A 13,116-nucleotide genomic window follows, 5' to 3' on the forward strand; every position below is an offset into this window, starting at 1 on the left:
GAATCCTATCACTGCTATATCAAAGATGTAATTAAAAACCTGCCATAACAAATGTGCACTATGCCCTACCAAGTTCTTGCGTTGACAAACTGCCAGAGGGGAAGAGTTTGATCTTTTTCTCAATGTGGCTTGCCTCTGGTCTTAAAGGTGCTATCAAAGAACTTGAGAGAAGCAGGCCATGGTGGAGCAGTGGGGAGAGCCTGCTTCAAGCAGTCGGCTGCCAGGCTATCCGGCCTTCTTGAGTACAACTTGCACGTTGTTGTAGCACCAAGCAAAAGATAGGCAGAGCAAAACACTGAGCACAGTTTGTTTTATGGTGATAGCAGCTCCTTTCTACTAAGAATGTGAGTAGCAGAGTTCTGCACCAGCTGCTACTTCTGGGTGGTCTTCAAGGCTAACTTCAAATACTGGCCTGTGCAGTAAAATAGCATGGAAGTGTCAAAGACATAAGTAACTCTGGTAAGGTCTTTATCAGCCGACAGGCCTCCATTTGCTGACCAGCTACACACTGAGGAGGGGCATAACAAGCCACCATTCCTGCCTAAAATCCTAGGGCAAGGATGTATATACAGAAATAAGAGCGGGCTGGGTGTTTCTTTGAATAAATGCGTTCTCAGACTGATCTCAAAAAAGTAATGATCAAATGCTAATAAGTATCTCCATCTACTTCCCAAATTCATTAATCTTGCATGAAAACCTAGCAGATAAAACCATGCTGTGTTTGAGTGGTGGCAGGCCAGAGGATGGCCATAGAAATTGTTTACATATATGAAACATCTAATTCATTTCTTCGGTTCTTTTTTGTTTGTATTCCTGTAAAAGTTTTCAGTATATCTCTTAATGCCACCACTCAAAATAAATTCCTACATAACCATTATTCACATTATTTAATAAACAAAACTGAAACCAAACCTAATCAGAATAAGTAAAAAGAACCCTTGATGTTAGCATGCAGGACAATGTGATTCCCAAATGGCTACTTCAAGAAAATGCTAAGAAACAGTTGTGCCCAGGGGCTATATCCAGAACCCCCAGAATTCAATGGGAATATTTTTATGATTCACTAGCATTTACATCAGACCATAAATGTGTGGCATATTTTACAGAGCATTTCAGTTATTTACAGCAGGCACAGACGCTCACTTTCTTTGCATGGAACTAATGCATTGTTTAAAAAGCACATGGAAGAAGATGGCTGCTCTTTGTTCAGAAAACTTAAAAAGCTTTACATCCATAGAGTGGTTTCCCAATAATTTTACTCATGAGGAAATGGGCATATATACAGGTATATAGACACAAGAACAAATATTGTCTTGGTGATAGATATCTAAAAGGACATTTAAGATAAAATGATTCCATTCAAAGAAGGCATATGAAATCTAGATATTTTATCATTTATTTTGCTGACGTTGCTTTGTAATCATTTTATTTTATAAGAAAGACTTTTAAAAAATATATTAATGTAATTAAAAGTATTTTAATTTTTATAATTGCAGAACTTAAAAAGTATAGCGAGGTGTCAGCAAGGCCCTGTTAGTTATGATATTTAGAAAATCAAGAACAGGTCTCATTTGAAGGTGCTCGAAGTTCAGACTTTCAGTGTAAGAAGCCTAAGTTCTTCATCAGGACAATAATGAGAGGTCTGTTTATCTACAAGTTCTGGAAGTCCAGATTTCTTTCTGCACTAAAGGCTAATACCAAAAAAAAAAAAAAAAATCACCTGGGAATGTTAAAATTCAAAGACCTATATGTATCTATGACATATTCCAGCTGTACACAAAATGCACTTAATCCTGTACTGAGAACTTGGCATTCAAACCAACAGCCTTAATAAACAGAACTACATGTTTTCATTTGCTATTAGTGCCCTTCACTTTTGTCTGCTGAGGGAAAGGTTAGTTTCAAGACAAAGCTTTTGTTGGGCAGAATAGCAGAGCACACTCTGTCAGTGTTATCAGTGTCTTTAAATGGGGAACATATTTAACTTGACACAGGAGTAAAAGAAAAATAGAAATAGGATTTGTGAAGTAAAAATATTGAGCTCTATTATATCTCACAGCAACAGAGAAGCAGACAAGAAGCAATGGCACCTTCAGCATCCCACATTGTGGAGGAAAATGTACTTTTGTTAAAGGGCAAAGCCTGAATTTTTAAACAAGCCAGGGTATGGTGTTGAGAGACCAGTGGCATACTCTATTTCTCAGTGGATGTTGTATTTGTGAAGCCATACAGCAGCACTGTGGTGGTCTCCCGGATATTTCTAGTACTTTCAGTATCCAAATCTGCTCACTGAAAGGATCATGCCTCTTTTTGTTTCCACACTGATTACCAAAACAGGTCAAAACAAATAAAAATGCAGTTTTCTGGAGAGTATCAGGAAGAAGCAATAATGGGGCTGCTCCATCAGGAAGGACAAGCCAGGAGCCAGAGGCATCAGCAGGACAGGCAGTGCCCTCCCTGGCCACTGCACAGGCCCGCGGCAGGCTGCTGATGACAGAATCCATTGGCAGCCCCCAGCAGGCTGAGGTTATGAACCAGGTCCAGCACCTTATGGGGAGTCAGAGGGAAGGGAGCCGGAGAAAACGTGAAACCAGCTACAGTTTGGGTCTAAGATCCTTCCAGAAGGTGGGACAAAACATAAGGTCCCAACACAGATCCAGGGGCTACGGAGGAGTGAACAGAGAGAAATCCAGAGTAGGAACAACTACAGCATAGCTCAGAACAAGACTTGAAACCCATGCCGTGAGCTTAAGCGGAGTTTGTGTAGAAGTGGGCAGGGTATGGGAGTGGGCACCAGGTGATGCTGCTGAGGGCAATTTAGGCCAGTTAGCATGGTCATGGCTCTGACAGATGTAAGCATCTTGCCCGTCTTGGTCAGAAGCATAGAGAGGCTTGGTTAATTGTTAGTTTATCTTACAGCAAATTTAGTAAAGGTTTTAATTTTTGTGGTTAGTCATGTTTATATAATGGAATATTGTTTCTTTGTTGAACTAAAGGGACTCTAATATACAATACTAGGTTTTTTAATTGTTGTTTTTGTAAGGTAGTAAAAGGCATTCAAGACTCCTTTCCAGGTATATGGTTCTTTTACTCTTGCATCTATGCCTTTAATATATTACAAGACTCTATGTGGCTTTAAGAACTATGAAAAATGTTTAATAGAGCTCCTGTTTTTAGTTCACCTGTTTATTTCTTAGGTAGCATAAGAAACTTGATTATATCTTTATAGATATCAGTTGAAATCCCAGGAAAAACATACCAGGTTATTTTTAAAAAGGCAATTACTGGAAAGAGGATGTTGAAAAAATAGTTTCAGATGCCTAGTGCCAAACAAGTGTGAAAATTAGTTCACAGCACTTTACAAATGGTCCTTGGTCTTCCTAGTAAATATGCCCATACTTCAAGTTGATACCAACACCATTGCTCATGCTGCTATGCCAAATGGAGAAGCAGAACTTAATGCTACTCTTCAAACCAGTAAGGAGTGCTAAGTAGACTTAAACCTTAGCAGAACAATTTCAAATAATAACTAATCCTTTAAGCTTCTGTAGTTTTATTGTATTTTATGAATGAGGCTGGATGTGAGCTTCAGGTTTACCAAGCATTTTGCTTGTGCCAAGTTCTCTTCCCGGGGTTCTGCTGTTGTTGCTGACATCTACTGCGGCTCTCCTATCCTAGCCCTAGTGTCCTCTGCTAGCCGCCATGGGCTTACAAAAATCGTTCTTTTGGATGCTTTGGAAAGTGCTTTGCAAGTCCCCCTTCAGCTAAACAAAGCATTTTTTGGTGTGTCATGTCTGTAAGTAGCACTTAAACAGCTTTTTTATGATATAATCAAAAGGGTGTAATAGCACTTGGTAAAAAGGAAAATTTTGCAATGTGGGAGATCAGCAAATGAAAAGTGATAAAAATTCAAGTGGAACATTTTGGTGGTTCTGAATCTGTTTCCTATTGGAAACTTAGCAATTGTCATGGATAAAACATGGAAAAAAAATGTTTTTATTTGATGATAAAATAAGTGTAATTGTCATCTGAGTGTTCTTGGAGGTGCTTGTGAGCAGCTTGTTTCTTGCACTACTAAAAGGCCATGAGCAAGCTCTTTTACCTCAGGTGCAAGTTTGCTGCATGGAGGTGGAATAATTTACAAACTGTGCTTTACTGTGCTGATGCTTGTAAGTGACATAAGTATAGAGTAACAATTAGCAGTGGCCAGAGAAGTGCTGACACCAATTCCTAGAGGGGATGATTTACTCTTAGTGCTGACCTGTCAATAAGCAGTGATAAACTTCACCAAGAAACAACAAGTTTTTACTGTGTAAGTGCTTTTGTTCGGGAATGCTGCTGAATTTTACTTTCCATCTGGCCCAGGTCCTGGGGGCTTTATGGTTATGCCTATTGATAAAGGCCAGGTGGTCAAGTCTTGGGAGCTGTCTGTCACTTCTTCAGAAATGGGATGTGGCTGTAGTTGAGGGAAAATAGAGAAACAAAAGGCAGTGGCAGCTGGGGTGGGCAGGGAAGCAGAATTCCTCTCATTCTCAGCCCCTTCTCCTGTTCAAGCTCAGCAACACCTGGATGTTCCTTTGGTAATGGCTGCTCTGGGGATTCAGCTGGGGCTGTTCTGAAAAGCAGTAGTCTCTTTTATCACGCAGTATCTTGAGAGTGTTCGCTGAATGCATTGCACCACTTCCATTGCTCTGTGAGATACTTTGGGTAACTGAACTGCTCCGCCTGGAGAGTTTGGATTTTGTCTGAGAATCTTGCTCTAAAATGCTATATTCTCCTTTACAGGAAAGGATGTTTGTACAATGTATGTAGTTAGTGGCTGTATGATCTTGTTAGTCTGGTATCTGTAGTAACATGGAGACACATCTATTACAGCTTGGCAAATGCATTAGCTTGTTTTTGTATAAGATGCATTCCTACCTTGTTACTTCTACCTAATTGAGATGAATTGTGGAGGACAGAAGACACCTCATGCTCTTTGTCATACAAAGTGCACATAAAGCTTCAGAACCTGTAACAAATACACAGAGCACAGGCACCTAAGCTTGTAATAATTTTCTGCTGTCCTTCTTACAAGCCTTGACATTAGTAACATCCATATCCTCTTGGATCCCCCTCCCCCCCCCCCCAAAAAAAAAAAAAAAAAAAAAAAACACTTCAAGACATTTATAAATATAGTAGTAAATTGTATGAAGGCATTTAACAGAACGTGTTAACTTCAGTGAAGTTTTGAGTATAAATTTTGTTAGAGAATTTGCAGTCAGAGAGTCACTTTTCTAGGAAAGCAAGCTTTGCTGAGGTAAATCAGGTCAAACCAATTTGACTGGTGTGGAGACAGTGTAAACGTAACTGAAGAAGGTTAGTTGGTATTTAGCTTTCCAATGTCATTCCAATGAACTGGTGGCCATTTACCACGGTGTTTGTGAAAGGGGTACTTTAGGATAACATTTACTAAGAGAGCACTGGGGAGAGAAAGCAACAACACGTTTCGATTACTCTGGAATTCATCCCTTGTCAGCACACGAGGGCAGCGGTCTAGGGGAGAGCAGGGTGGCTGCCCCGTTTGCTTCCCTCACAGGCTTTCCTCCTTCAGTTCGTCCCTGAGAACAACTGATAGCTTTTACTCTGTAATGAGTAGATCCTTTCCTAATTAGCTCTGCTGGAAAGCAGATGATTGAGTCTACCTGATAGTCTTACCTAAGCTTCACTGAGCTTAATTTCATATTATTTTTATAATACAGTGATCCCGTGAAAATTTATTGCTAGTAATTTCCCTTTCTACATTGATTTGCATAAAAACAAAAACAAATAAACAACAAAAAAATGTGTTGCAAAGGTATTGGAAATAAAACTGGAATCTGTGTGCGCTTATCAGTGCTTATGTGTGTGTTTACAAAAAGCACCTTAAAGATCTGATTTTTTTGCAAAATTTAGTGTGCAAAATGATTTTAAGGCATATTAAGGGATCCAACAGAACTCGTTTATTTCTTTGCTTGTGAAAACAGTTTTGAGATACTGGCTCATTTTCTTCCTTCAGTGGGAATAGAAGTGATACATGTATTGCATATCGCCGGAGTATCATGATTATTAGCCTTAACTCTAGTTTTGAAAGCACATCTAAACAGTGTCTCCAGGCTAATGTTTCCATTTTTTTCTTCTTAGATTAAAAGCATAGATTTATATTTAATATTTTCTGTTTAAATTATGAATGTTCTAAAAATTTGCTTGTTATTTTAATGTTTTGTTAGTTCTTCTTTATTTCATACGCTTCTAGAAATGGAAGTGTTTCTTTACAGCGCTTGGTAAGTGTTTTGACTTTCAGCTTGAGAATTTTCAGAGTCTTATACAGCACCACTGCACCAGCAGAGCCTTTCCAATTTTCTTCAGGAATGGAATGAAGTCTATAGTCTGCATTTTCACTTCCTCTGAACCTAAAGGATTTTCAGATCTTGATCATGTGTGGGACTGAACTGAATAAGAAAGTTCTGATTGGGTGACTAGTCAAAATCATTGACTAGAAATGCTTACCAGGTGTCAGGATAGGAATTGTGTACAAAGTGCTTCTGAAGAAATTGATCTCAGTCCTGACCACTTTGAGGTTTGACCATCTGGGTACTCCTTTCTTTGTTACATTGATATAGTGAATCTGTAAACAAGTTTTGCTTTGCGGAAGTTGTGAAATAGTCAAAGCATGCAGTCTTGGTAGTGATAATTGTCGTATTTTGGAGTAATATAGTCAGCAAGTCAAGGGAAGGAAAAAAAATTACAACAGTAACTGTTTTCATTGCTGCTTTTGTGAAGTAGGAAGAGTAATTGAATGAAGAGCACTGTCTGGCATAGCTATGGCTGTTCTATACACTGTACACAACAAAAGTGTCACAGCTGCTTACTTATGAGCTTGATGATTTGAAATTTAACTGATCACTACAATAACCCAAGATAAGTTGTAAAGTTTATTTCCTTTATAAGAAATGTGAAAATTTAATTGGTATGTACTGAATATACAAGTAACAATTTTACATATAATCTGTTCTGAGGTATGTAATTGTGACCAATTAAAAAGGAAGATAATTTGATTAAAACCTATAGGTTAAGGCTGTACCATACAGGCACACACCCAGAGCAGACTTCTGGAATCAGTTGAGAAGCTGGATAACACAAGAGCAGCTTAGGAATGGTTTGATCTCAATTAGTTCATATAATTGGCTAGTGTCAGAGAAATACCATAAAATACTCATAACATGACACCTATGAATCAGTAGATCTACTTTCAATCTTAGAAACTAACTGAGGTCAATATATATATATATATAACTGTAAAGCTTATTTTTGAGTCAAAAGCGGTGTAAACTAGGTTTTGCAAGGCAGATTCTGCATTTCATTATAATAATTACATAAACTTACCTGTTACTGGCTAGATCACAATTTTCCTGGGAAAACAAAAGGAGGAATGATAGTCTCGTTAAATACAAGCTATTTGTTAAAGTAAAAAAGAGAAAAGTCCATTTTACAAAACCTGTATGCAAACTATTAGTTACAGTTATTTTTGGCATGGGCTTGATTTCAGTTTTGTATTTATAGAAAACAAAATGGAACAAAAAGCACAGTGTGGTATGATGATGTGCACATTGCATATGGCTACATGTTGTCCGGTGTACTTACTGAGAAATGTCATTGCATTTTTAAGATAATGCATAAATAGCCAAGTCTGGCATGTAATAATGTGTATTTTGCAGTTAATTCAGCAGTTTTCAGTACTCAGTAGAAGTCAAGCAGATATATGCACATAGGTAGTTACAAAATAGACATGGGGAAATACCAGCATGCATTAGCTTAGTTTGACTGGGAAAAAAGTAAAATCAAAGTACACAGGGCAAAACAAAAAGCTTATTACTCCCTTACATAGTAGCCATTTCTTTAATTTCATACTCATAAGAGAATGGTAATAATATAAATGTCTACAGTGCTTGCTGTAGGAACAGGAGGCTTCCAAAGACTTCAAGGATGGTGTTATTTCTGTTAAAAGCGGGACAAACCTACAGTTTGCGTTAGGAGGGCAAAACTGGTTTGGAAGCAGACTCCTTACAAGATGAGGATAAAAATGAGAGACTACTAGCAAATGTGAAACATGCTGTTAGATTTTGGACCTTTCAAAGAAATGCATTTTGAGATAAATGTGCAATAAAGCCTGTGTTTAATCTAGGAAGAGGAGCAGTATTCTACTGGTAAAAAGCAGAAGGAAAATAAATTGCATCATCTATAACCTTTGCAGTCATAGGCTCAGTGAACAGAACATCAAAACCAAATGTAAGGAAAACAAGCCTCTGTATTCAATTTACCTAGTGATATCCGGCCTTACAAGAAGCTTTAAGTATATTCATTCTTCTAGCTGCAGTGTGAAAAAATCAGTACTGAGCTCAGTCTTCAATGGATGAATATATCCAGGGGAAAAAAAATCGCTCAGAGCTACATCCAAGGTCTGTCAAAGTGATTGGAAGTAGTCCCACAGACCTGAAGGGCTGTGGATCCAGGCTCTTAAATATGTAAATGAAAGTTTGATTGCTTTGGGTGAACAATATTACTGTTAATCATCCAGCAAGATATATCTGATTATTTGGAACAGCAAATAGTCATTTGGTTTCTGACAGAATACAATGTGTGTTTAAGCATATCAAATGTGTTTGGAGTTAGTGAAGGAAGAATCTCAAGATGTTTGGGTTTGGTTTGGATACACATCCAAAATGTGCATGCTTAGCTGAAGCTCTTCAGTCTGCAGCAAGGTTTTCTTGAGAAATGAGCAGTCTTCCTAGGCTTTCTCAGTGCCAGAGAGCCAGAAGTGCCAGAGCAGCCAGGCTGATTGGCAAAAAGAAGGAGAAACTCATGGGCAGGGACAGAGGCTGTTTTGAACATGCAAGTGCCTTTTTAAAAAAATAAAATAAAATAAATAAAAAGAAGCTCTGTTTTCTGAAGTGCTTGCGTAAAGATAATATTTCAGCATTAATCTTCCTGCTTTCATGTAGGAGGGCTGGCTGAGAGCATTACCCACCTCCAAGCCGTTGCCCTATGTTTCCCTGAGCAGTCTTGGCCCTCCTGTGCCCTGAGGTTCCTCTGGGTCTTTGGGCTTTGGTGGCAACACTGACATTTCCTTTTTGGACTAATACGTGAAAATCCTTACAAGTGCCTTTCTCCACTGTTTCTCCTCTTTCAGGTGTGTGTGTGTAGGCATAGAAGGCAGCAGCAGGGAATGAAATGTGGAATTTTCTGGAGTTTCCCAATCCTGTCCAATTCAGGGTCTGCTTTAGTGGTGGCTTCATAACCACAATATCTATGGTGAAACCTGGGGGTATGAAACTGATATACTGACAAATTTACATGCTATGCCTGTTTTTTTCTTGTTGTTGTTTTTTGTTTGTTTGTTTTTCGTTTGTGTTTGTTTGTTTGTTTGTTTGTGTTTGTTTTTCCTGCTGGTAGTAAATCCATTTGGGCTATCCTGCTCCTTACTGCTTTTTCCACGGAAGACTGTGAAATAAGGAGCGTGTTTACTTCTACATACTGCACGGGAATAGTCCAAATCACACTTTATTTTGCTGTCAGTGATGTACCACATAGCTTAAGTACTGTTTTCATCCAAAATACCAACATTTTCCCACTCTGGAGATACCATAGCTCATAGGAGATGTTACCTCACACACATTATGTTGAGATGTTTGAACTACTTTGACTGAGATAAAACTGACCAACTGGGGCAACTGACGTACCTTGACTTGTAGATTATGGATGACATTGACTGTGTGCTCTAACTGAATTTGTCATTTAAAGAGCTGGAATGTGTCTGACATTTTAGAAAGTTGCCATGGAACTCTGTCACAGTAGTTCAAACCTGACCTATAGAAGTTTTGCTCTTCTGAGTATTTCTTAAACAGAAACCACCAAATTAATTTTAATTAATAGCTAAGCAAAAGCAGAATATAAGCAGGTAAATACATATCTAGCTCGTTGGGTCATGGATTAAACTGGGCAAATGAAAGGCAGAATTACATTATCCTTTCTGTTTGAAAAGGACCATAAAAAGTATTGTTCTGAAGACAGCTGTCATCTTTTATTGGCCTCAGTGCGCGTGTTTTTTGTTTGTTTTTTAAGGGAAGGAGTAGAAGTCATCCTTGGCAAGGTCTCCTTTTCTAAGAATCTCTGATTATGAATGTTGTGCTTTAGCTATCCTCTATCTTCGGTTCTGTGCCAGGATTTATCAGGATGGAAGATGTTCTCAGTGGTGGTGCACTTTTTGCCACTAGCAATGATTTTCCCTAATAGGGCAAGTTTATAAGACTCATTACCAAGAAGGGAATAATGGGAAAGGAAGTTTCAGTGCAATTTTTGTTTTCCTTTTTAAAAAGGAGACGGAGGCAAAGGATGGAGTTAATATAAAATCCTGCTCTCCAGTTAGCTAAAAGATGACCTGCAGTTTTTGGAATTACGGTATGTTCAAAGATATGTCACTGAAATAATGTAATGCCACAGACATTAGGCCATAATGACCTAAAAAAGTATGTGTTTAGTAGTTTGCAGCTGGAGTCAAGGAAGGAGCAAAACCGCTTGAAGTGAGCCAGACCCACACATTCTGAAAACCATTATTACATTTAGAACACTGGCTAGGAAAAAATATTCATAGCTAGCAGTTTGTCTTTGGTTTAGATTAAATGTCACATGATTAGCAGCTTGCAATGGTGTGAGAAGAACTTTTAGAGAAGTTTTCTGAATTTTTATGTAGCTATCAACTGTGATCTGAAAGATTACAACTGTGGTCCCAATTCCAACTGTGGTCTGGAATTTCAGAGGATGGAGTTCTCATTTTTCTTAGGCAAAGAGAAGGAACTTATGAGAAATGGGAGTTGATAGGGACCACCCAGATCAGGTAAAGGACTTTCTGAGTTTCTTGAAGCCCTTTCTGATCATCAGAAGCTCTAAACAAGCAAGATATCTAGGTATGTGCTCAATAGAACACTGAGTAAGGGACTAATTTGTTAGGAGCTTAACTTTTAAGAGACCTTACTCTTATATCGTTAATCTTGCCAGTGCACCTACTAGAGTCCTCATGTGCAGCACAATCCTAAAACTGTTCTTCAAAAGGAGTTTTAAATGCCTGCTCTAACATAGCAAGCAGACAAATTCTGCAGGCAGACTGTCCAACTTCCCATGTGTGCAGTGTTACAAATACAGCAAGCAAAATGCCATAATACTCAACATAAATATTCATTGAAATGTAGAAACAAAATACACCTGCACTAGTAGTGATAACTATTCCCCTCTTTTTACTAGATAAACATCCAGATACAAATTTTGCTAACACATACGCATGTATTAGAAACTAATCTTATCAATATGTACTGTTAGCCTGGATTATGCTGGATTTGTTATCTATTGGATAAAATATTACCTCATGTAACTTGGCCTGGTTACCAACTCTCTTGGCAGTCCTCACCTAAGGTAATTAAACAGGTTAGGTACTGATCTGATTTCACTTTTGCAACAAGGACTACCTCTTTCCTCCTATGAAAATGCTAAAATAGGGAAAGGACTTGGCTCTTTGCTGTTTGTTTTTAAGGTTCCTATTGTGATCCTTGTCATTTTTGCAGAAGAGATTAATGACTTTACCATACTTTTTGGTAAAATATTTTCTCCAAAGTGAAAGAGGCATGGATACTTTTTTATTTAAAAAAAAAAAAAAAAAAAAAGTGATGTTAATATGACTAGTGGACATTTTGTTCACTTTGATCTCTTTTTCTGGAATGTTGGTGCTGTGATGTTGGGTGTTCTTGTACAGAAAGTGTTTTTTTCTGCAGTAGTCTGGTCTCCTTATGTTTAGCAATTCCTTGGATAGTTTGTTCCAGAACATCTTTGGTTAATAAGAAACCAAAATATAAGCCTTGTGATAATTGATAGATCATTAGCAGGACTCCAGTACATCATATAAGGCAATTAATGATTTCATATTTCCTAAAAAGTATGGCTGTGTTGGGCTGAGTCACTTCAAGATGTAGGATGTGTTCTTCTGTGACATAGCTTGAATGCAATACAGATTGGGATTCACCTGGTTGCATTTCTTGTCTGTAATACTTACTTTGACTTTGCAATAAATTTTATTTATTTTTAATCTTTAACTGGTAGCTGAGTTCTTACGTTATTAAGAACTGGTATTTTATTCACTCAGAATTTTTGTATATAAGGAGCCGTCATCTGATCAACATATGTAAGGCAGAAATGGGAGAATTAATTGGGCTTTGTCATTGGAAAGGTATTTCACTTTTTTACTGTATAGGTATCAGAAATGTTAATTATGATTTGAACATCATGGAGTCAACCTTAGGAACAATTCTTTTGTAATAATTTCAATTTTTTGTTTTTCAAATTTGAAAATTAAAATATTTTGGCTGATTGCAAAAAGTTACTTGTAATTTCTTACCTGATATGGTATAAAAACTCAAGACATAATAAACACAGTTACGTATGATGACCTATACATTCAGGACTCTTTAATATTAGTGCAAGAGACCTTCGCTTTGCTTCAGATATGAACATATTAAAGTGTTAAGTCTTTGAGATAGTCTTTGATAAAAGAACTATCTTTTTTATTTCAAGGCATGGGTACATCAAACTGAACTGTGAAAGACATTTTTGATGAAGAGTTTGTCTTGTAATAGTATTAATAAGAAAGGTCACTTTTAATGAAGTGATGAACTAAGGAGTGAGGCCTTGATTTGTAGGGTCAGTAGGTTTATTGGTGTTGACTTTGTGTAGCTAAGGTGCCATCGCAGACACTTCAGCCTTGCCTTATGGAGAGAGACCCCAACAGTGCTTACATCTACTGACTTAAACTGTGGTCAAAATGCAGCCTCATTTCTCTGCTTCTGAAGTAAGTGATGAGCAGCAGGACCTTAGGTTACTTCAGGAGTTTTTTTCACTCTTTTTGTGTTGTTCCAATTTGCAACTGGAATTCTAAAACACTGCTGGTGACTGGACTTGAACCTCAGTCTCCCAAAGGACAAGTCAGAACCAGCGGTCTCTAGCAGGTCCCTGTCAAGTAAGGAGCTGAATGTTCCTTGCTGTTCTTTCTCTCTC

The 13,116-nt window shown here is 37.8% G+C and overlaps 1 long non-coding RNA gene across 8 annotated transcripts in view; it reads left to right on the plus strand.

The window, feature by feature from the left end:
* Positions 1–13,116, plus strand: part of LOC118171390 — a 126,295-nt gene that overhangs the window by 74,310 nt on the left and 38,869 nt on the right. For 2 of the 8 annotated variants that reach the window (XR_004753179.1, XR_004753176.1), the window contains exon 1: positions 2,954–3,074. The exons of 5 other annotated variants lie outside the window; for them this stretch is intronic. This is a non-coding gene — a long non-coding RNA (uncharacterized LOC118171390). One more of the 8 variants, XR_004753178.1, reaches the window with a different exon arrangement.

Source organism: Oxyura jamaicensis, chromosome 9 (assembly GCF_011077185.1).
Source record: "Oxyura jamaicensis isolate SHBP4307 breed ruddy duck chromosome 9, BPBGC_Ojam_1.0, whole genome shotgun sequence".
Taxonomy (NCBI): domain Eukaryota; kingdom Metazoa; phylum Chordata; class Aves; order Anseriformes; family Anatidae; genus Oxyura; species Oxyura jamaicensis.